Raw genomic sequence first — 14,936 nt, 5'->3', positions numbered from 1 at the left:
TTATCTGACAGAAGATCCGATCCGAATCTGCTTGGGTGTAAGCCATCAGCACGGTAAAGCCTAGGACGCTCCCAAAACAGATTCCAATTATTTACAAAGAGAAGTTTCTGCTCAGTGCACCATGACATTAACCATTCATTTAGCGCGAATAATCTACTAAACTTTTCATGACCTAGTCGGTACGTGGGAAGCGGTCCTGACACAATAATCGTTATATCAGGCGATGTGCTGCGTACCGTATCAATCAGATTCCTGAAGTCTTTCTTCAGAACCTCCGTCTGGCACAGCCTGATGTCGGCCCCTCCCGCGTGCAGGACAACGGTTCCGACGCGCTCGTTCAGAATCTCGGGAACGTGAGCAGCGATTTCAGAAACACGAGCACCAGGAAAGCAGTGACTATGCACCTTACTTTTATTTAACGTAACGTGTACGTGTCGAACGATGGAATCGCCGATGATCACAGCATCGCGTTCTGTTTCGCGAAGAGGGGAGAAGCGGTTTTGTGTGGATATCTCGAAAGCCGGGAGGGTCGGAGAGAGTTTTCTTGGTCTAGACCTGACTCGCGACTTCCGCTGCGGAAAAATCCAGGCTTCGTGATGGCATGTTGGAGCCGGAGTGAACCAGACCATGGCTGATCGCGACCTCGACGTTCGGGACCGATGTTGAGGAACGCACGGAGTAGACGAGTTCGGAGTCAGCGGGTTAGTAACATTAATCTCTGATTTGTGTGCCTCGGCACGTGATGTTTCGAGAGCCAAACGCCGGTCTATCAGCTCGGCTTTTCTTACTAAAAGGTCGTGGATCTGTTTCTCAACAGCTTCCAGCTCAGACTGCACCGCGTGCAGCTCAAATGTGTCCTCACCTGCACCAAAAGGTACACTGTAAAAAAAAAACCTGTAAAAAAACGGTATTATTCCGGCAGCTGGGGCGCCAGAAAATTACCGTAAAATAACGGCAAAAAACAATCACGTTAAAATACAGTAATTTTCCATAATTAAATAACAGATTATATCTTTAATATTACATTAAATCTTATGTAATTACTGGGATTTTTAATGTTTTAAAAAGTCATATACACCTTTAAAACAATTAAATACTGTAAATTTAAGGTTTTATAAAATTATTTTATATAATAATGCTGTCTATCTACAGTAATTTTCTTTTAATATAGTTTTTATGTGTAAAATAACAATGAAATTATGTATAAAAAATGCACACAAGTACATAAATTCAAATACAAATGTTTGTAAATTTACAGTTTTATTTTTTATTTGTACAGATCCAATTTCACAACATCTCTAATTACGTTCTTAATAATAGCAAATGTACAGTCAATTTCTTTTAAATTAACTAAATGTATGAGTACAAATTACCTGCATATTTAAAGTATTAGTAATTGAACAAACACTAAACATCAAGATAAGTGATTGATAGGAAATAGAAGCTTAGTATATAATTTAGAACATGTAAAAATATCCACAATAAAAAGCAATTACCGTATACCTTTACAGTATAACTTATTTTAACATTTACAATTACATTTTATCCAAAGTGACTAACCAATTAAGATAATAATTAAAGATAATAAAAAGCAACAAGTGCAGTGACAAGTCCCAGTTAGTCTAGTACAGTACACATAGAAAGGTGTTTTTTTTTTTTTTTTGTAACAAAGATTAAGTATTATTGGGTGAAGTGTTTATGAAAAAGATGGATCTTTAGCAGTTTCTTGAAAATGTGTTGCGTTGCGCCGGTCATTCCACCACCAGGAAACAGTCCAGGTAAATGTCAGTGAAAGTGGTTTTGTGTCTCTTTGGGATGATGGCACCACAAGGCGCCGTTCACTTGCAGAGCACATGCTTCTGGAGACACACAGATCTGAAGTAGTGAGTTTAGGCATAGGGCTACCTTTAAAGACAACTCTTGCTGCAGCATCTGGATCAGTTGCAGAGGTTTGACTGACACTGGAAGAGCTGCCAGGAGGGCATTACAATAGCCCAGTCTGGATAGAACAAGAGAGTTGTGTAGCTCCGATAGGAAGGGCCTGATCCTCCTAATGATAAGGCAAATCAGCAGGATCACAGCAAGTATGTTTTGGCTGAAAGCTGAACCATAAGCAGTTCTGTCTTGGCAAGGCTGATTTAAAGGTGAAGGTCATTCATCCAGCAAGAATTTTCCATCAGGTAGGCTGAGATGCGAGCAGCAACCGTCAGATCATCTAGCTGGATTAAAAGATATGTGTCATTAAGATAGTAGTGATAGGAAAAGTCATGTTTCTAAATGACAGAGCCCCACTAAGCAAAATGATGTCCGAAAGACGTCTTTTCAATGTCTTTGTTACAAAAATCAAAGGTTGAAATGCCGTCCACTGAGGAGCCAGAATGAAAGTTATGAAGTCTTTTTTTGACGTGTTCTGCACGTCCGATATAGACGTTCATCGAACCTTCGTACAAGGTTAAAACTAGTTAAAATGTGGCCATTGTGGACATATTTCAACATCATTTATGGTCTCATTTAGACATAATTACTTTGACTATTGCTGTCAGATGATCTTAGTGAGAATTAACAGAGGTTTAGATGTTGATATTCGTTTAATTTGAAGTGTCACCATTGTGGCGATCCGTGTTTGCTTTAGTTGGGCTCTTGGTCCCCGTTCCTTTTACTTTAACTTTTCTTTGGCTGCTGTAACAGTGTGTTTGTGTAACACAATTGTTGTGGCAGAGAAAGCCTAGAAAAAGTTTGAGGTGTTATCAGTTCAATGTTGATGATGACATAATTATCACAAAAATGGGCCTTTAATATTGTGTTTAAAGTTTTGTGTTTATATTTGCCATTAATAACCAACAACCTTGTGGAACTGCATTATTGGTGAAGGTGTATTTATTTGAAGGTGTGTAAAAAGCATGTGCACATGATGTTTTGAGCAAGAGTATCATACAGTCACACACAGACATCAAGATTGTGCATATGATTTCCAACAATGGTGACAATTAAAAAAAAAGCTTCATGCTGCAATGCATGATGGGTAGCTTTCATAGTACAAAACTCATCCTTAATTCCCAAGCTTTTTTTGGTTGTCACCGTTGTTGTGATTCATATCCAAAATCTTGATGTCTGTGTGTGACTGTATGATACTCTTGCTCAAAACATAATGTGCACATGCTTTTTACACACCTTCAAATAAATACACCTTCACCAATAATGCAGTTCCAAAAGGTTGGTGGTTATTAACGGCAAATATAAACACAAAACTTTAAACACAATATTAAAGGCTCATTTTGTGATAATTATGTCATCATCAACATTGAACTGATAACACCTCATACTTTTTCTAGGCTTTCCCTGCCACAACAATTGTGTTACACAAACACACTGTTACAGCAGCCAAAGAAAAGCTCAAATAAAAGGAACGGGGACCAAGAGCCCAACTAAAGCAAACACGGATCGCCACAATGGTGACACTTCAAATTAAACTAATATCAACATCTAAACCTCTGTTAATTCTCACTAAGATCATCTGACAGCAATAGTCAAAGTAATTATGTCTAAATGAGACCATAAATGATGTTGAAATATGTCCACAATGGCCACATCTGAACTAGTTTTAACCTTGTACGAAGGTTCGATGAACGTCTATATCGGACGTGCAGAACACGTCAAAAAAAGACGTCATAACTTTCATTCTGGCTCCTCAGTGGACGGCATTTCAACGTCTGATTTTTGTAACAAAGACATTGAAAAGAAGTCTTTCGGACATAATTTTGCTTAGTGGGTAGTTAAAAAAATAATAAAAAAATAAAGAAAGATGGGTGGAATCTAACACAATCGTAATCTTGCTGTAGCAAATCCAAACCTTGTGCATACTTTTAGTGCAATCATATGGAATCAGAAGACTGTTATGAACATATGGAATCAGAACCGTTATGATTTTTATGTTTTAATGAATTCTTCCCATACCTTGTTTGCCATGATCATCTGCTTTCCACGTGACCTGAAATCACACACACACACACACACACACACACACACACACACACACACACACACACACACACACACACACAAGTTATTTTAAAACTCAGTATTAGATTTACACATGTCAGAATATGTTCCATTGGGACAATGCAAAAACTCAAATGACTATGATCTTGAAGCTGAGCTGGAAAGGCTAACAGTAATATTTTGAGCTGCCATGTGATTTTAGCTAAGTTACATTTATAGAAAAAGTAAAGTTAAATGAATATGATTTACTGTGACCTAGCTGCACACCTAGGTCCTAGGGGTTCATCATGTTGTATTCATATTCTAGTATTCCTGTTCTAGGCTTTCCTGTATCATCAACAAGTACCTTAAGTTACAGTATTTTGATTTCTTAACGGTCTTAATAAAGTTAGTCATGTTAACTATTACGAAATAAACAAAAGAAACACGGTAGGCCTATTTTTAGTAAAACTGTGGCTATTACAATGGTAAAAAATCAGCTAAAAACGTGTTTACTACAATTTTATTATAATAAAATAAAGTATTTTTTTAAGAGAAAAGTTTTCAGCTTCCAGACAGTGTTTCAAAATATCCCGCCATTTATTGATTTAATGTTACTGACTATCATAACGAAGATTTTATACACAATTATGGACTTTAATATGAATAACAAGTCTACTAAAGATTGTTTTAGGTCTTTAAGTTAATAAGTAGAGATGTGGGTTGGGTTCAACTGATCTTTCTTAACACAGATCGATAATTAAAAACGCATGCTGCATTTTCAGTGTTTTGCCCTGACCCAGTTATAACTGAACATCATTTAAGAATGCTAACGTTAGCATGGAAACTGTCTAACCACTTAACACAAATGTAATATAAAATATCGTACACACATGTAGTATGAGACTCTTACCTCAGCCGTTGATCGGTCGGGATGAGGTCCGCTGTGACGACGAACCAGGCTCACTGAAAAAGGGCGCATTATTTCTGGACTGACTGACAGACTACAAACAACTAATATGTGTTCAGCGCTCCTGCTCACGGCTGGTTGCTTCTGTCGAATACGATTATAGCTTTGAACCACTGTGATCACAATCCACGACTACTTCACGAGCGTAGACTGAAACTTCAAATCTCCCGCTTGCCCTTGACACAGATCGACGACAGAGACAGATCTGTAGCTAACTGTTGTGGGCGGGACTAGCAGCAACGAAACGTAATGGCGGATAATTTGAATCTGCGCGCGCGCGCGGGCACACACACACACACACACACATACATACAAACGCACACAAAGCCACGCAGATTTGGAAAAACGATTCATAAGACATAAAATATAGGCCTAAATGAAATTTTCGGGCAAATAGCCTACAAATGATGATCAAAATGAACATCTATTTGCAAGACAAAATTAAAAGACTATAAATAATTAAATAGGCTTGCCTAATGTGTGTACAAATCTTAAAACTCACTTTAACCCCCACATGCTTAATAATCTTTAAGGAAAACATGTTTAGTGACTGCTGATTTCTGCAGTTATACCTTATTTTCTTTGTTTTCTAATTCCACAGAAATAATCTGTAAAATATTACTTAATTTTTTATGTAAAATTACACATAACCCTATAAAATTACAGAGAATTTCCTTTTAAAAACGTAAAATTAATGTAAAACCAAAATAAAAGCAATTACCTGTAAATTTAATAGTGGACCTTTAAATTACAACAAATATCTGTAAAATAACAGGTATTCACTGTATAATGACAAAACGACAAAATTCTGTTAAAAAATACAGACCGTTTCCTGTAAATTTACAGGTTTTTTTTACAGTGTAGACTACTTACATTTGATATATTCGCCATTTTAACAGATGGACAGTAAGTTAAGTTAGCAACGACGCTACCAGTGGTGCTATCAATATTAATACTAATTTATGGCTTAAGTCTTGGATATAATCCGTCTTTTCAGTGGTACGGGTGTAGAGTATACGCACGATAGGCGAAAAAATGTTTGTTTGTAACTTAAATGAGTGCGGAGAAGACGCGTTCAGCCGTGATCCACGGACGTAACCTATAAGAGTATCCAGCGTTGGATCACAAGGCTTGAGACGCGTCTGCTCAACAATCCGCGTTATAACTATGAGGTGAGGAAAAGTAGAAAATGTTCGTTGTAAGTGAGTTTAAAGAGAAATCAAGAATTATAAATCAATCGATGGAGCTCCAAAGACAACAACGCGCTCAGACGCGACGCATGCGCATTCGAAACAGGAAGTCAGCAAACTTCTGTGCATGACTTAAGAATTTTCAGAGATTCACATTCCTGCACATTATTTGAAAGTGGTAAGGAAAGTTCCACAATTAAATATCAAGCTCACTGTATTACATACACTTATTGATCCTATAACAGAACTGCATTTTTTCATAGGTGATTATGACATGTTCCTGCAGACAGGTGTTTTATGACCCCATTCCCTGACCCAAACCAGTTACAATGCAGCTCTAGCCAGGACAAAGGCACACAATGAAATGAACTTTGGCTAATAAAGGGAAGATTTCAGTGTCTGAAAAGTCTGAGGGGTTGCACACCTGACAGGGCCTGTGACATTGTTGCATGTGCCATATTTCACAACATTGCCAAAAAAAAAAAAAAAAAATCATTAAATGTTTAATAAAAGACAAATATGCTTAGTTCCTTGAGTTTTATTTCAAGTGTTCTTTGTAAAGAAAAGCCAGTGGTCAAGTGCCTGCAACAAGAGATATTAGACACATGCCTCAAGCAACAAATAAAAAGGAAAAGTTGGCTATACACTGACCACCTGTAGGCCTATGTCTCCTCTGTCTGTGTAGACTCTTCTGTAGGCCTTTCTGTAGATGTGGAATCCTGCAACTTATATTGCAGCCATAAAGCATACAAGTATAAATGAAGTAAAGTTATTTATGCACTTGCAGGTAGGCTAGTTCCTTCATATGACAGTTATCTGAGAGGGTTTATTCACTGTCCAGTGCAATGGAAACAAATAGACATTACAAAGTCTTATACTTTCTTTCCTTTGGGAAAGTTAGAAAATGTCCACTTACTGCACATATTTCAGCCACCACTTTCTTGGGAACAGATACAAGTGTTGGTGTATTATGTAAAAGTGCACAAAAGAGGAAAACACAAAGTCATTACAATGAACTACACTCAGGAAATTGTGATCAATATTTTTACATTAACATAAGTTTATCAGTTTTCACTTTCACAAGTCAAAGCAATTCATCATTACTTTTAATGCGGCCTTCATTTAATGCAGCAATATTTGTACAATTATTTTACAGTGTAGGCTACTAAGATCTTTTCTTTTTTTCAGCCTTTTTCTTGGTTGCTTTTATAAACAGACAACCATTTATTTAACAGTGCCTTTTATAGAAGAGAAGAGACTATAATAACTAAAAATTACCATTAGGCTATGTAGAATATTTTTGTACTTCACTTTTATTTGTTCCCATGTTCTAGTGTGGTGACTCTGACATTACAATGAACAAAGTAGCCTAATTATGCAAAATACAAAAAAGGCTAATAAGTGATAAAAACATCTAACATGGCCACTTCTAACAGATTTAAATTGTCTGCTACTTTTTGCCAGCCCTCTCTCCTGGCTTTTGCAGACTTTGTGTTCCCTGGCGTTTTGATTAAACATTAAAATTCCGAATAAACTTCGATTATTAGTTCTTTCTCTGCTGAGGAGAAAAACTGTGCGCGCTCTTTGGCCACGCTGAACAGCCAATAGCAGCGTTGCTGATCAATGTTTCTACGATCGATACATATCCCCTTTTAAACCAGCGCATGAACGCGCAGTTATCTCAGATAACTCTATCCAGCGATACTAATCATAAACAACAGGTGAGTTCGAAGAACCCAATTAGCCGGATCATGATTAGCACGATGATATCATCTTGGATGTGTCATTTGATCTCGGATGTAAGCAACGTACGAAGAACGAGCCCCTGGTCTCTGATGTCCCAACAACCAGAGCCGGATTAACGCAAAGGCAAACTAGGCACGTGCCTAGGGCCCGATTGGCGGGATGGGGCCCAGACAGAGGGAAAAAAAAAATATGTACAAATGTCCTATCTACAAGATAAATAGGCACGCAAAGAAGCATAGCTCGTAATGCAGGTCATCGATTTTGGAGTGATTGGAATGTATTTTAAATATAAACTTGTGGGCTACTGTAGATCAGCGTCATTTCTGGAAAAATCATTCACCGCTTTGTTAGTCTACGAGTTTAAAAGAGCGCGAGCGTCATTAACGTGCCCAGACGCGACGCTTTGAATTTGCGCGTACAATGAATAACATCGCGTTGGGAGCTGACTAGTAAAAAAGCTACAAAATGAAAAGACAAGACGTCTGTATTCAAAGTTAAAAGTTAACACACTGCAACATTTTTAAATGTTTCAAATAAAGGATCTCATATCTATGGGTCTATCTTCTATATTCTGATGCTGATGATTACATAATACCCTGACATCATAGCCTATACGAATATTAGTTTAGATTTTTTTTTCTGCTCAGTAGCGATCGTATCTTTCTCTTCCACTTGATTTGTGTATAGCATATTTAAGGTAGCAATGCAATACATAATAACATATTAATGATATTAATAATATGACAATATCTGCAGTCAATATTGATTAAATGGGAGGGAAAAATCCTGCCCATAACGCAGCTATGAAAAAAATTATAAAAGCACGTTCATGTTCATCTACTGGAGTGGTATTCTGGAACTGTGAATAAACTGAATAAAACAGTACAATAACAACAACAACAATAACATCTTCATTAAACAAAAAAGAGATTACCTTAGATAAAATTTGCTACCAGTAAAAAGTCTGGACCCATTACTATTTTTAATGTTTTTGAAAGAAGTTTATTATTATGCTGTACAAGCCTGCATTTATTTGATCAAAAATACAGAAAAAAACAGGAATATTCAGCAAGGATGTGTTAAATATATAAAAGTGATAGTGAAGACTTTTTTAAAACAACTTTTTAATAATCAAAAATCCTGAAAAACAGTATCACATGTTATAAAATAAATATTAAGCACCATTTCTAACATTTGATAATAAATCAGAATATTATAAAGTTTTCTGAAGGATCACGTGACACTAAATTCAGCTTTGCATCACAGAAATATATTTTATAGTAAAATAGAAAACCATTATTTTAAATTGTAATATTTCACTATATTATTTTTCTGTATTTTTGATCAAATAAATCCAGGCTTGATGAGCATAAGAGACTTCTTTCAAAAACATTAAAAATAGTAATGTGTCCAAATGTACTGTGTAAGTCAAAATATACAAAATTTAAAATTAAATGTTGTATAAATAAAAAGGTTAGGAATCATATTTGTTTCAAGTGTTTTTTATTGGGGGTTTGGGGGCCTCCAACATGAATTTTGCCTAGGGCCTCCAAATGTCTAGAGCCGGCCCTGCCAACAACTACGGGTTTCACCCGGCCTGATATCGGCGTTTTATAGACAAAAAAAAAAAAAACGCTTGACTTGTGTGTATGTGCGTGATGGGTAGGTTAAGGGGTCGGGTTAGTGTGTGGGTGTGTGTGTGTGTGTGTGTGTGTGTGTGTGCAAGGGCGTAGCTTTGGGTCTACCATTGGGGGGGTTAAACTCGCTGCATATTTATTAATTTATTTATTGAATAATTTTCTTGTGTAAAAGGTAATTTGCCGTTCCTGTTTTAGAAATACATTGTGATACTTTTACTGATTTAGGCTACTTAACGTAAATGCAGTTGTTCACTTGACTATTTATGCCATAATGACACAGTGTTTAAGCACTAGCCAGCAGTGGCAGCTTCCAATTAATTGATTTTTTGTGTGTTCAATATCTTATAAAAAAAAAAAAAAAAAAAAAAAAAACCTTAAAGATTAATCAATTGCATCACTGTATTGGCACCTACATGCAGCAAATGTATTATGCACAATTCAACTCTCAATATTACAATATAGGGTGGCACACTGGAGTGCAGCTTGCACCTTTATTCTGAACAGATTTCACATATTGGTGGGCATCACCAAAACTCACCATCCACTAACAAAATCTTTAAGTTTATCTGTTAAAATGTATTTTATTAACATCACATTTTAAAAACTTAACATCAAATAACAGCATTAAAAACTTTCAAAGAGAGAAAATGAAAGTGCAATTATATTATCACTTTGCATGAAATAAGACTCAAAAGTAGATAAAAAAAAATTGTGTTTGCATTTAGCCTCTGATAACATCAAATTCAGAAACTGGGAAAGTGTGGACTAGTTGTGCTTTGATTCATTTTGTCACTTTGCAAACTGCAAAAAGAACAAAAAAATTATAAAAAAATAAAAATAATGATAATAATCTCAAATTGAGCCGGAGGTGGTAAATTCCTAATAATTTACGTATTTTTGTTTTTAGGTATTTTAAGATAACTTACCTAAAATACGTTGCGCATACAACTAACGCGATCGTTATAAAGGTGTTTAAACAACAAAACACATCCACTTGCACATATTTGACAATCGGAATATCAGATATATCCTGCTATAGCTAACAAATTTGTGAAATTTTGAATAAAAAGAAATAAAAGCAGATCATCAGTCATTCATTCAGCGCTATTGTGGCTGCGGCAATGAATGACGCGCAATGAATGACGCGTCTCCATGGGAACCACCCTTGTCAAAAAATCCTATTGGAATTTCAGTTTATCCTGTAGGATCTTATTGGATTCCAATAGGATCTTATTAGATTCTTATAATCCTATTGGACATTTTGATTAATTTTAATGGAATTTCACGTTGTCCTGTAGGATCTATTTGGATTCTTATAGGATCTTATTAGATTCTTAGAATCCTTCATTCAGAATTATTTTCATGGAATTTCAGTTTGTCCTGTAGTATATTTTTTATATCTGTATTTCTATATGTTGTGCTGTTTTTCCAGGTAATTACAATTAAATATTATAAACATTTATACAGCAAGATCATTTTAATCATTTCAATTCAGAAATTATATACATTATAGATAGATTCATAAATAAAAGAATATAAATACAATTTAGGTAGAATGTCATGTAGTCGACACAATAAAATGATTTATTTACACTTACAGGAACACCATTAAATATTACATATATTAAATTAAATATATAATATTAAACATTAAATATATAATATTAAATATTATAAACATTTATACAGCAAGATTATTTTAATCATTTCAATTCAAATATTATATAGGCCTACATTATAGATAGATTCATAAATAAAATGATATAAATACAATTTAGGTAGAATGTCATATAGTAGACACAATAACAGGATTTATTTACACTTGCAGGAACACCATGCAGCTCAGTTACTGTAAAATATTCAGCCATCAGCTGAGCTTTATGCTAGGCCTACATCAGTCAAGCTCGATGCTGTTTGGTTGTAATGCAATATAGCATGTTTTTTTAAAGCAAATGTGCACAACCTTGCGGACAATTTCCAGAGGTTTTACAATCATACGTGTTGGAGTTGCCACCACTTCTTTTATATGGGAAGGAGATCCTTCAGACACAAAACCAGCAAGTGTGGTTTGTAAAAGCTGAACTTGGATGAGCGGATTGTTTTTGTGATCATGTATGATATTTACAATTGACTCAATCTTTCCAATGCAACCATTATTTAGCTGGACAGTAAAACTGTTGTGTTTGTACTCCTTTCCATATTTCTCTGTCGTTAACAGTTTTCCATTCACAATTGCTCTGTCATATGTCTCTGCAGAGTACTCATCATTTTCAGATAGGTCACAGACTGGGAGCATTAAGAACTTCTCTTTGTGATCTAACATTTTTTGTCGAGAACATCCCAGCAAAACAAGACCCTCTAGCTTTTGCGCCTTAGCAACAAGAGGATAAACACCTAGCCAGTCATTGACAAGTTTGCCCACCCTATTTGAGACATCAGCACTAGTCGTTGTTCGTTTAAGTAGTTGGGGAATTGACTGAAGTATGTTGAATTGGCGTGCAATTTGAGATGGAATACAATTTGTTCCATGACACAACCTCTTCAGTTTCTGGTTGTGACCCTCAAATGAAAATGCAGATGTACACCAAAGAGGTCCATACATCTTGACAGAGAAGGGCAAATGTGTAAGTTGATGGACATTGAAGGACATTTGGCACAAGCCATATGTCGTTGGTATCTCCTGCACAAACTTTGTGATCTTGGATGTTGCTGCTACCAAGTCATTTTCTGTGACAGTGTCTTTCAGAAAGCAAAACATGGCAGTGACCAGAAGTAGCCAATGTTTCAAAAATTTAGTTGGAAGAATCTTGTACAGAACAGGACCACTGTAGAATAATAGCCAGCTTCTGCATTCTGCAGCCTTCCACCTTTGCGCAACTTTCACAGTTCGTGGTATTCTTGGTATATCAGATGGAGGTTTGATGGTAAGCAGCCTTTGATCAACAAGCTTATGTGATGTCCCAATGTACCATGGGCTCTCATGGTACTTGCTATTGAACCACAAGTCCAAGAATTGCTTTGTCACTCCCAAGGCAACACAGTGCATGTAGTCAATTGGAAAGCTGTTCACAATGTCAAAACCAGTGGAGGGATTCAGGAGGACTAATGGTGAAACTGTCTTCACCCCAAACACATGGTCAACATCGTTCTCAATGGCCCTCTGCCCACATTCAATGACATGGTCATGGGTTCTTTTCTGTGCCTCAGTGATGTTGCGATGTGATTTTGTCAAAGTTTAATAGACAGACAAATTTAAAGAAGATCATGTGGGTGTTTGAATGGAGATCACAGTATTTTAAAGATGAATTGTGCAGCTCTACTGTCTTATCTCTCTCTTAGCATATGAGTAGCGCGAGGACTTTTCAGTGTGTTCAGTCTCACGTGACTTTCACGCGTCCACTTGGGATATTACGTCACTCAAATACAAGATAATATGTATTATTATCACACATAGATAACGACATATTTCATCCTCTGTTCTGTTGGAACGAAAGTGACTAACTTCTGTCGACCTCATCTACAAGCAAGGACAAAAATAAAGCAATTGAATTTGAATTAATATTGATTCTGGAATAAAAAAAAATATTTTAGAATCGTAAAAAAATGTTTTGCAATAGCTAGGTGAAGCGATTTTTTTCTCTCAACCCTAATCCCTAGTACGTAATAGAGCTGGTAAGTCCCGCCCATCCGTATGTGAACATATGTTGTCTCTGAATTTTTTATATAATCTTTCATGTTATGAGTTTGACAGTATATGGTATGATTCTTCGGCTAGCAGTTGTGGAAAAGACATAACGAGAAAGACTACATGTCGCCTATGTGACGTCACCCCATAAAGTTGACTTACCCGTGGTTTTCACCAACCTCAACGATTTTGTCCTCTCCCTGAAAGAAGGCGGTGAAGTGCACCAAAGACACAGACATGTTTAGCGGGATCCGTGAGCTAGTGTCCGTGTGCTAGTGGTGTTGACGTTTCAAACGCGTCGAGTTGTAGTCCACAAAGTGCTCTCACACAAAGTCTAACCGTATCCAACTTCTACCCACTAAATTGTAGCATTCTTTACACGAAAGATTATATAAAAAAATTCAAAGACAACATATGTTCACATTCATGGCACAATTCAAACGGGATCAGAAAATAATTATTTTCTCCCATTCACTTGCATTGACGATTTTTCAACCCAGAGGTCCAGCGGGGTTAGCGGATAGTGAACAAGAATATAGGCACAGGCTTCCCTTGAGGAGTTCTATTGTGAACATAGATGCCCAATACCATTCCTCATTAATCATTATGGTTTGTTAACGCATGTTCTGTTTATTTCTTTCCTTACAGCCTACATCAAAAATAAATTCAATATTGAAGCAAGTATAATTAAGAAGGCCATCTCACAGAAATGTGCCGATGAATGCAAGATGTCAAAAAGGCGCCACAATGATTGTGTGTGAGTTTGTTTGAATCAAACTGATTTGTTCAGGATGTTTAATATTGCATTTCACAATTGGTGTGTGTGTGTGTGTGTGTGTGTTTGTGTGTGTGTGTGTGTTTGTGTGAGTGTGTGCGTATGCGAGTTTGTGTGAATCAGACTGATTTGTTCAGGATATGTTTAATGTTGTATTTCAGTTATCGTTGTGTGTGTGTGTGTGTGTGTGTGTGTGTGTGTGTGTGTGTCTGAGAAAGTGTGTTTGAGTGTATGTGTGTGTAAGTCTGTTATGAATATAATCTTGTAAAAAGTCATAAATTCATTAGTTATGAAAGAAGAAATGAATAAATAAAATACTAATGAAATTAAAATAACAGAAAATGCATTTGTTGTTTTTATTTCCCAAATCACCTGCCATGTTGTTTATAATGTGACTGCAGGTTGCACAACATACATTAAACAGTGAACAATGTCTACATTGAGGTGAGTTTGGTGAGCAAACTGCAAGACACAATCAAAAAACTACTATTAGTAAAAGAAAAACATTAGTAAAGTGCACCTTTAGGATTCTTAAAAAAAAAAAGGAAATCTCATATAAATCGGAGTAGTGACCCAATTGGATCCCATTAAAATCCTGTAGAAAATCCTAAAGGATATTTATGTATTGTCCTTTAAGACAATTTCTATCGGAATCCTATAGGATATTTATGTATAGTCCTATAGGACAATTCCTATTGGAAATCCTATAGGAATGGTTCCAAAATATGATAGAAATTCTAATTAGAATCCTGTACAATTTTCTTATTGGAATCCTTTAGGATTTTTTGACAAGGGCATAAAGTGATAGCCTAGCTACTACTTTTAAACTTACGTGTAAAAAGGTTCAGCAAGGCTTACATTTAAATGTGTCTTTGTTTTGTTTTGAGTGTATGGTCAATAAATAAAGGAATTAAAAAGATGGGCACAAAACCTGTTTGTCGCGCCCCATTTG

Source organism: Scardinius erythrophthalmus (genome assembly GCF_964197995.2).
Source record: "Scardinius erythrophthalmus genome assembly, chromosome: 10".
NCBI classification, from domain to species: Eukaryota; Metazoa; Chordata; class Actinopteri; order Cypriniformes; family Leuciscidae; genus Scardinius; species Scardinius erythrophthalmus.
The sequence above is the reverse complement of the archived record's forward strand: the minus strand, read 5'-3'. Positions refer to the sequence as shown.